We start from the raw sequence: 9980 nt of genomic DNA on the forward strand, positions 1-9980 counted from the left end.
CACCGAAGGCCTGGCCCTGGAGCAACAGCAGAGGCAGTTCAGATGAGACGGAAGGCTTGAACAATGATCCATTATATACGTCCCTTTTGTCTATACGTGGAGGGGGAGAAGTAGAGCAATTCACAGGTCCTGCCTCTGCAAATCGGATTAGCTTCGTGGGGTGGGATTTACGTGTTTACTGTCTTTGAAGGTATGAAGGTCAGAGAAAGGGAATCAGAGCACTTGACAGAATCCAAACACAGCGAGGAAATGACATAATATCCACCTGTGCACGAAACATACTCTGTAAGGTGTTCTACAGAAAACGAGAATAGACAAGATGATGCAGAACTCTGGTAACACTCAGTCTTCTAATTTAAGGAAACCCCTTCCCACCAAGAATTTGAAAGGACGCTTTTGAAAGGTCGGAGCCACTTCCACCATCCCCAAACAGCACTGCCCAGTAGTCATGGTGGAAGATGGGAGTGTGCAGTCCAGCAACATTTGTAGGGTTGCAGGCTTCACACCCCTAGTTGACCAGCCAACACCCCGTTTAAATTGCTAGTGCCACACCAGGTCAAAGCCAGCCAGTGGTTTGCCTAGGGTATGTTGACTTTTCAGTTCATTGGACAAGTCTTTCTCCCATGCTTCCTCCAAGGAGTTCAGAGAGGTTGCCCTCATTTCGTTTTCAGAACAATTTTGTAAGAGCAAATGCCATGGCTGAGCCCAGTTACTCCCTGGTGAAAAGGCCAACCATTCTATCTGCTCCTTCACACTGCCCCAAGGAGCCCAGAACAATAATGGTTTCCATAGACAGCTCCCGTTGTACAAATTGCAGCCTGCCCCATGAGGGTTAGCATTGTGAACATGGGTAAATTTCCTTGGAGGTAAGCCCCACTGGTGCTCAGTGAGATATTTAGCCCTAGGTAAGTTTCCAACATATTGCAACTTCAATTGTGGTGATTGTTATGGACCAAATTTCTTTTTAGACAGCTCTGTTGCGCTCGATTCTCGCCACGTGACAGCTGCAAGTATTATAGTACACAGTGGCAGAAAACTTGTCAGAACTGATCCAGTGTCTTTTTCAACTGCAATTCCAAGGCCTCACACAATTTGCAAATATCTAGTGCCTTCATCATATGTTTTTAGGCACAAGGCAAAAAAAAGTTCCTCTTCAACCAGGCCTTTGGCTGATTAATACCCTAAAGCCCTTTAAATATGTCTGTGGGAAGGGGGGTATTGTTTTGTTGTTTTGGCTTAATTATTTACAGGTACTTGTGTTTTATCTTGCATTTTGTTCTGTGAACCACCTTGAGATGTTCTGATGAAGGGTGGTGTATGAATTTAATAAAGAAACAAATAAAATTTAAAAATAGTGCACAAGTGACATAGTTTTGCTGCTGCATAGTTTGGCATCAGTTCAAGTTGAGGAACAGGTGAGGAACAAATGATTCTCTTAAACACCCAAGAACAGATAGTCCCAAAGAACCCCAGCTTCTGTAGGTTATATACAGCTTGGCAGTTTTGATACGCACATGTTGATATGTAAACATCTTTCTCATTCATTCCTGCTCAGAGGACTGGTCTTTATTAATACCACAGATGAGCTGACAAAACCTGAATTGCTTAGGGTCCTCCAATGGCAGAGGCTTTGGGTTAATTTTTAACCCAGCCCCTTGAGGGCTGGCATGTATTCTTGTTCTCAGGCACCCATACTTGATATTGGGGTGGGGAACATTTTTATTTTTTTATCTTGAGAGCTACATTCCCTTCCGGGCAACAACTTTGCACATGCTGGTGATGGGCTGCGCTGGAGGCAAAAGCATGCAGAGGCAGCATGTGAAAATCTCACCTTTGCACATTATGTTAGTTTCTGCAGACACCCCTCACTGTCCTTCACCCATTCCAGCAAGAGGCATGACCAGAGTCCAAAGATACATGCCAGTCTGGCAAAAACTTCTCAAGGAATGTGTGAAGGAAGGTCAGCGAGAGGTGTGTTCTGGGAAGAGGAGGTTTGGCCTGGAGTCAGGCAGAGAAGCCTGGAGGGCTCCTCCATTCAATACCTGGACTAGAGGTTTCTTCTTCCCCTTATGTCATGCAAATCAGATGCTGCTGGGATCCAAATTTCCATCAGCCCCAGGCAGCATGGCCAAAGGCCAGGGATACTGTAGGTTGTAGCTCAATAAGGTTGCAGGTTCAGTTCCCATATGGGGTAGGTGCATATTCCTGCATTGCAGGAGATTGGACTAGAAGCGGTTCTCCACCTGTGGGTCCCCAGATGTTGTTGGACTACAACTCCCATCATCCTTGAGCTCTGGCCTTGCTAGCTAGGGGTGATGGGAGTTGTGGTTCAACAACATCTGGGGACACACAGGTTGAGAAAGGCTGGACTAGATAACTCTATTATTCTATGAACTGAACTGACCACAGGTTGCTCATCGCTGATTTAGATGCCCGTTCCCCATATGCAAAAGTCATGGCTATTTGTTTGAGCTGTGTTCCATTACGGATGACCTATATTAGCAGTTGCCCAGTTGGGCGCCCTTAAAATGGTTTGGACTACAGTTCCCAACAACCCCAGCCAATGTAACCATGTGGGCCAAGGCAGATGGAAGTCATGGTTCCAAAGATCTGGAGGGCACCATGTTGGGGAAGGCAGCCCTAAAGAGAGGAGAAGTGGCTAAGCCGGCGTTTCTCATACTTATCCATGTTTGCCAATTACCACTAAAGGGCACAAAGCAATGGGAGTGGTCTCCTGGCTCAACTGCTTGAGTATGAGACTTTTAATCTCAGGGTTGTGAGTTCAAGCTTCACTTTGGGCAAAAGATTCCTGCAACGCAGGGGGTTGGATTAGATGACCCTCGTGGTCCCTTCCAGATATATAATTCTGTGATTCTATAGACTTCGGGGTGGCATGGATCGCACTCCAGATCACAATCCACCACTGTTCAGGTTCATCCCCAGTAGACAGGATTCTTTCGAGGGATTGCAACATGAGATGTCTGCTTCGTATGGAAGGCATTTGAAACTGATTATGTGCAACATACCTTTATTAAAAAGAAAAGAAAAGTAGTGACCAACTGGCAGAGTAATTGTACTTATTATTATTATTATTATTATTATTATTATTATTTTAAAAATATTACACCACAGTGGAATCAACACACAAGCTGCAATGAGAAAGGTTTCGTTGCACCTGTACGTCACTGTCCAATAACCATGATCCAAAGCCCAGAACCATTAACTTACTTTTGTGAATTAAAAATCAGGGGAGAAATCCTCTTGCTTTATAAGGAAAGTTACCTTCCTCCTGATGGCTTGCAAACAGCTGCTGCAGTGGGGCTCTACAGAGGTGAGGTAAAGGGACCCCTGACCATTAGGTCCAGTCGTGGCCGACTCTGGGGTTGCGGCGCTCATCTCGCTTTATTGGCTGAGTGAGCCGGTGTACAGCTTCCGGGTCATGTGGCCAGCATGACTAAGCCACTTCTGGCGAACCAGAGCAGCGCACGGAAATGCCGTTTACCTTCCCGCCGGAGCGGTACCTATTTATCTACTTGCACTTTGATGTGCTTTTGAACTGCTAGGTTGGCAGGGGCAGGGACCGAGCAACGGGAGCTCACCCCGTCATGGGGATTCAAACCGCCGACCTTCTGATTGGCAAGTCCTAGGCTCTGTGGTTTAACCCACAGTGCCACCCGCATCCCATCTACAGAAGAGATGGGTGCAAATGGACATAGTTCCATTGATACCTACCAGGCTCCAACCCCCACTGTAAAATAGCATCTACCACTCCAGAAGTATTTTTTCTGACTTTCCAAACATGAAAAAGAGCAGAGTACTGAAAGGTTTGCACCTTTTGTGGATATAGTCCCTAGTTCTTAAATTGATTTCCCCCCTTGGGATGCAGGAATTTATTTTTACATCTATATTTAAAATAATAATAATAATTGTTTGGAAATGCCTGCCCTCCTGTGGTGGAAATGTGTCAGGACACCTCTGCTTGAACGAAAACTCATAATTCCTTGCACCGTTGAGGCCAGTTCAATAACAATGATTTACTTTCAATTGGTGGACTTTCAGCTTGCCTTCATCTACTTCCTGTATCCTCATGAAACTATAATTTTAATTATCATCACTGGAAGACTTTAGATCATTAGCTGCTCTCAAGAAACATTGCAAATGCTCACTGCTCAAATTATAGCCCCAGCTTCTGTCTCCTTCAAAATTATAGCCAAATTGTAGTCACCTAAAAGCAGTAGCTGGGTGTGACAACATAGGTAAGGTGTCTAGATTCCTTCTACAATCCAAGCACTGCAACGCCTGCAGAATAATTTCACTGCAGCTATGGGATACAGTGGTGTAGACCTGCGTTCCTCAACCACGTGTTTCCAGAAGTCGTTGGACCATTTGCTTCCAATAACTGCAACCATCACGGTGAACCATCAAAGATGAAATGAGTAGTAGGCTACCAGCATTTGGAGACCCAAGGTGCACAATCTAATCAAGTGTGCCCATTTTGAGATTTCTACTGCCTTCTAAACAAGTTCATTGGAACATGAGACCCACCAAAACTATAGGATTTATTTCCAAGTGATATACTTAGAACTAGGGCTGTTGATGAAAGTTATGAGCCCCTCTTGCATAGCACAGCCTTCATCTTGGGTTGCTAAGTCAGAGGGGCTGACCTGAAGTTTTAGGAATGGGTAGGAATCTATGGCCTTCAAAGATGCTGTTGAACCCCATCTCCCATCAGCCTTGGCCAACTAGGTTTAGCCTGCTTCTCAGGGTCTTCCTAGACAGAACTAAAATATCAGAATGGAAGGAGTTGCTCTCTGCTTGACTTGAGAACGTTTGCCACCGAGTTTCCATTTCTCCAATGACATGGTCACAAGGCTCTTCCTCATGAGCTCATTGCCTTCCCCAGGTGTTGTCACCAGGCTCCACTTAACTCTGTTCCTATCTCACCAAGCTTTATCCCTGGTTTGCAAGGCACTGGCCCTGTTATTCACAGGCTCCACCTCCTGCCTCTTGTTCAGAGGTTGCTGGATTCCACCTTCCATGATCGCCATCCAGTATTGCCAACGGTCAGAGATCGTAGTATAGTGATCTCATCCTATGCAGCCACATTCCAATGTGCTTGGCTCTGAGCTGGATTGTGGCCACAATACGACTATCCCTTACAACACTCAAATAATATGAAGTCATTTGATTCCTTTCTCACCTTCCAGCCTCTCATGGAGGCTCAGGGTGCTTTGTTTGCAGTCCTTTTCATGTTGTCCTCAGATCTGGAAGATTTGTGAATGAAGTTGGGCAGGGGGTGACCTTGCTGAATGCAAGTCTCAATGGCCAAGCATTCAAACTCAGGTCTCCCTCATCCAGACACTCTCACAGGGCCATCAAACGGACTCTCCCTGACATTTCTCATTTGCTATATGATGTATGTGAGCAGAAGATAGGACCTAGAATCCTGGTAGCTGGATCTTGAACACAAGGTTACTGGCATATCTGAAGAAGTGTGCATGAACACGAAAGCTTATACCTAGAGCAAACTTAGTTGGTCTCTAAGGTGCTAAGGTTTTCCCAGTAGTGATGTATGGAAGTGAGAGCTGGACCATAAAGAAGGCTGATCTCCGAAGAATTGATGCTTTTGAATTCTGGTGCTGGAGGAGACTCTTGAGAGTCCCATGGACTGCAAAAAGATCAAACCTATCCATTCTGAAGGAAATCAGCCCTGAGTGCTCACTGGAAGGACAGATCCTGAAGCTGAGGCTCCAATACTTTGGCCACCTCATGTGAAGAGAAGACTCCCTGGAAAAGACCCTGATGTTGGGAAAGATGGAGGGCACAAGAAGAAGGGGACGACAGAGGACGAGATGGTTAGTGTTCTCAAAGCTACCAGCATGAGTCTGACCAAACTGCGGGAGGCAGTGGAAGACAGGAGTGCCTGGCGTGCTCTGGTCCATGGGGTCATGAAGAGTCGAACACGACTAAATGACTAAACAACAACAACAACAAGGTGCTACTGGACAATTTCTTTTTTAAAAAAAATATTTATTTTGACAAGGTTACTGGATTTGCAAAGCACAAGTCTTTTGTTGTTGTTGTTCCAAACTGTTTTTGAAGCAATCCCATGGATTTCAGTGAATACACAGGGTGGAATGCAACTAACGAGTCCCATCAGTGGAAATCCATAGAAGAACTTCCATCTGCACAATGGAGCTTTCCTCCCCTCTTCTCCCACAATACCCTGAAACTGGCTCTGAGGGGTGTTGGGAGAACCGCCAGAACAACACATGGAGAAGGAGAACGGGATGGTTCCTGATAGAACGATCATCATAGCACAACACTGAATTTCTTTCATGGTCTGTGGCTTCTGCATCTCACCACCACGCCCAGTCAGTGTTCTATTTCAGAAAGCACTGAATTTTCTGAATTTGCCTCAATCTGTCGTGAACTTCAGGCATACAGAATAGGCATGCTAATGATGCAAATCATTACCAAAGTAACAATGGCCATCAAGTTTGCACCCACATTAAATAAGCACCTCAGCATCCAACTTCAAGTGCAGCTTATTTGGCTATGGACCATGCCAGGGGAAAAAAAGTATCATTCTTACCTTACCATCCGATACCCATGCTTGGTGCCTAGGTTATATCAGATATCCTGCTCCTCTTATCTGCACAAAGGCTAGCTTGCTATATTAGGATGATAAGTCTTATTAAAGAAAAATGCAGCCATTGTTATGCATACCAGGCCTGGAAAAACTCTTATTTAACATGTCAAGAGGTTGCAGTATTTATTTTATTTTGTTTTTTGCTTCCTGTTTGACTTTTAAAAATAGTCCATCTATCCAGTGTTTAGGGCATTTAAAAACATCAGCTTGTAAGTGGGGAGGAAAAAACTCCAGCACACTATTGGTGCCATATAAGGTAAAGGTAAAGGTACCCCTGCCCGTACGGGCCAGTCTTGACAGACTCTGGGGTTGTGCGCCCATCTCACTTAAGAGGCCAGGGGCCAGCGCTGTCCGGAGACACTTCCGGGTCACGTGGCCAGCGTGACATCACTGCTCTGGCGAGCCAGAGCCGCACACGGAACCGCCGTTTACCTTCCCGCTGGTAAGCGGTCCCTATTTATCTACTTGCACCCGGAGGTGCTTTCGAACTGCTAGGTTGGCAGGCGCTGGGACCGAGCAGCGGGAGCGCACCCCGCCGCAGGGATTCGAACCGCCGACCTTTCGATCGGCAAGCCCTAGGTGCTGAGGCTTTAACCCACAGCAAAACAGCTGTAAATCAAGCCACATTCAAATGAATAGGAATTAAGTTGGTTTCAATGGGACTTAAACTTGATAAAGGGACGCGGGTGGTGCTGTGGGTTAAACCACAGAGCCTAGGACTTGTTGATCAGAAGGTCAGCAGTTTGAATCCCAACAATGGGGTGAGCTCCCGTTGCTCGGTCCCTGCTCCTGCCAACCTAACAGTTTGAAAGCATGTCAAAGTGCAAATAGATAAATAGGTACCACTCTGGCAGGAAGGTAAACGGCGTTTCCGTGCACTGCTCTGGTTTGCCAGAAGCAGCTTAGTCATGATGAGGGCCTTAGATGAGGGCCGCAACCCCAGAATCGTCCACGACTGGACCTAATGGTCAGGGTTCCCTTTACCTTTACCTAACACTTGATAAACTTTCTCAGGATCATGACAGTTTATTGATCACATTCAGACTCCACCCTTCTCCCTAAAGCAGAGGTTTTCAACCTTTTTGAGTCCACGGCACCCCTGTGGGGTTCAGGAGGCCAGTTATGTCACCCCTTGCTGACATAGCTGGCAGCCTCTCGCCCTTTCTCGAGCACCCTCCCTTTTGGGGTGTTCCCTCAGCCTCCTGTCCTCTCCCCTCTCCTTGAGAGACCTCTGGGCAGCCACTGCTGCTGCCCCTGATCTCTGAGCTCCCCTCTCCCCGCCCCAAAGAGAGGTGCCTCTTCACACTGCCCCACAGGGCCCCGGGACTTGTCTGCCCATTCCCAACAGCAAGGACTGGTGGACTGGATGGCTGGGCTCCATCGCCCACTTGCTTGCTTACTCGGAAGCTGCCTCAGCTCCTGGCAACCAGCACTCCCTGGCCAGCCCTAGACGCACTGCTCACCTAGGGAGCTTATAGCCAGGGATGCTGCAACAAGCAGCTGTGCAAGTGTTTGGCAGAGATGTGAGAAGGCATCAAAAGGGAGGAAAGAGGGTCAGAAGCCAGTGTTGCCCATGGCCCCCTGACCGTCATTCAAGGCACCCCAGGGTGCCACGGCACACTGATTGAAAACCACTGCCCTAAGGAATTAGCGAGGTATAAGTGAAGTCACCCCACTGAGTGGCAGTAGACTGGTCCAAGGCTATCTGTCACATTTCAGAGCCGAGTGTAGCACCCAAGAGACTAGATTTTCAAAGAGGAGATGTTTCTCCATTCACTCTTGGGTTGTTTGGACTGGTTAGGTACCATCCCACTCTTTGACCAGAAGAGGGGAACCTGTGGCCCTCAAGACCATGATGGGCTCCAATTCCCATCAGCCTTAACCACCATGGCCAATAGTCAAGGATGATGGGGAGTTGGATTCCAAGAACATCTGGAGGATTGCAAGTTCCCCACTCCTACCCTTGTTCAATCAACATATATGTAGCTGAGTTGCATATTATCTGTCCGTACCTACCATTTTCTTTTCTCCTATAGAACCATAGCCCCCAAATCTAGTCCAACCCCTTTGCAATGCAAGAATCTCAACGTGTGGTCCCCCATTCTAAACTGAAACCATACCAGACACTGCTTTGTTTTGCAAATTTGTCAGCACTAATACCATTGCTAGACCTTCAAGTCTGACTTGGAGTTTCCAGGTTTTCCTGGTTCCCTCCAAGTGGTAGGTTTGAATATTCAGGTGGGCCAGGGTGCTACTACTACCACCACTCCTACATTGAGAAGACCACATGCAACTTGCAAGCTTCATCCTGGCAGCTTTTAGAACATTATTATAACATAAATGTTATGACATAAACACCAGGGAAGGGTCATCTCCCCTCCTCTGTACATCTCTCCCAATTAACCTCTGTCTCCAACGCCTGCTCCATGACATCACCAGGGGATGCCCCTAGGTTTGAGGTTTGAAATATCAGGGTCTGGGATGCTCCTGACCTGGCAAACCTAAGTCCTAGTGATGTTACCTAGTACAGAGATGGGGAACCTGTGGTCCTCCAAATGCTATTGGACTCCAACTCCCATTAGTCCCAACCCACACAGCTGATGGTCAGGGATGATGGGAACTGTAGTCCAACACCTTCTGGAGGCTCACATACATTGGTTTCATGTTTCCTTACATCCATTTTTAAAAATACAACAGCACTTTATGTACAAGTTGTTTTTTTGTGTGCTTCAGTCTTGCTGTGTGATCTTGGTCCTCTATTCCTCCCTTGCTGTGACTACTAGATCTTCTAAACACAGTGGTAGACCTACATTTTTCGGGCCCAGAAGCTTGAACTGTTACAGGGAGCCCTTCACAACCAGCAGTGAGGTCTGGGTAACCATGGTTGTCTTCTTCATTGGGATTATTCCATGACAGATCACCACAATTTTTAAAAAGAAATAACTACACCACCTCAGATTTTGATTAAAATTGCTGTACTGGATTATCTCACATGACAAAGTCACTGGTGTGAATAAGAATTTCCTATGCCTTATGGTTTTTGAGTCATGTGACTCAAATTGGGTCTACTAGAAGCAATGTTGACGAAAGTCACTTCTGGAGCCCCTCTGAGATTAAGGGCCTTGAAGCTTAAGCTTTATTAGTTTTATAATAGACCCACCCCTGTCTAAGCAATGAGTGCTGTTCTGGATATTCCTTGACCTTCAGGTACTGAGAGATGCTTAACAGTTGCCCTGATCCTGCAAACAGTGTGCTTGAACCTTGAAGAAGTCAGTAAATGTTTGGAGAATGTAAGCAGCACACTGGAAAAAAAATTTACAGGTTTTTT

This window comes from Podarcis melisellensis (assembly GCF_964234715.1).
Source record: "Podarcis melisellensis genome assembly, chromosome: 3".
NCBI lineage: Eukaryota > Metazoa > Chordata > Lepidosauria > Squamata > Lacertidae > Podarcis > Podarcis melisellensis.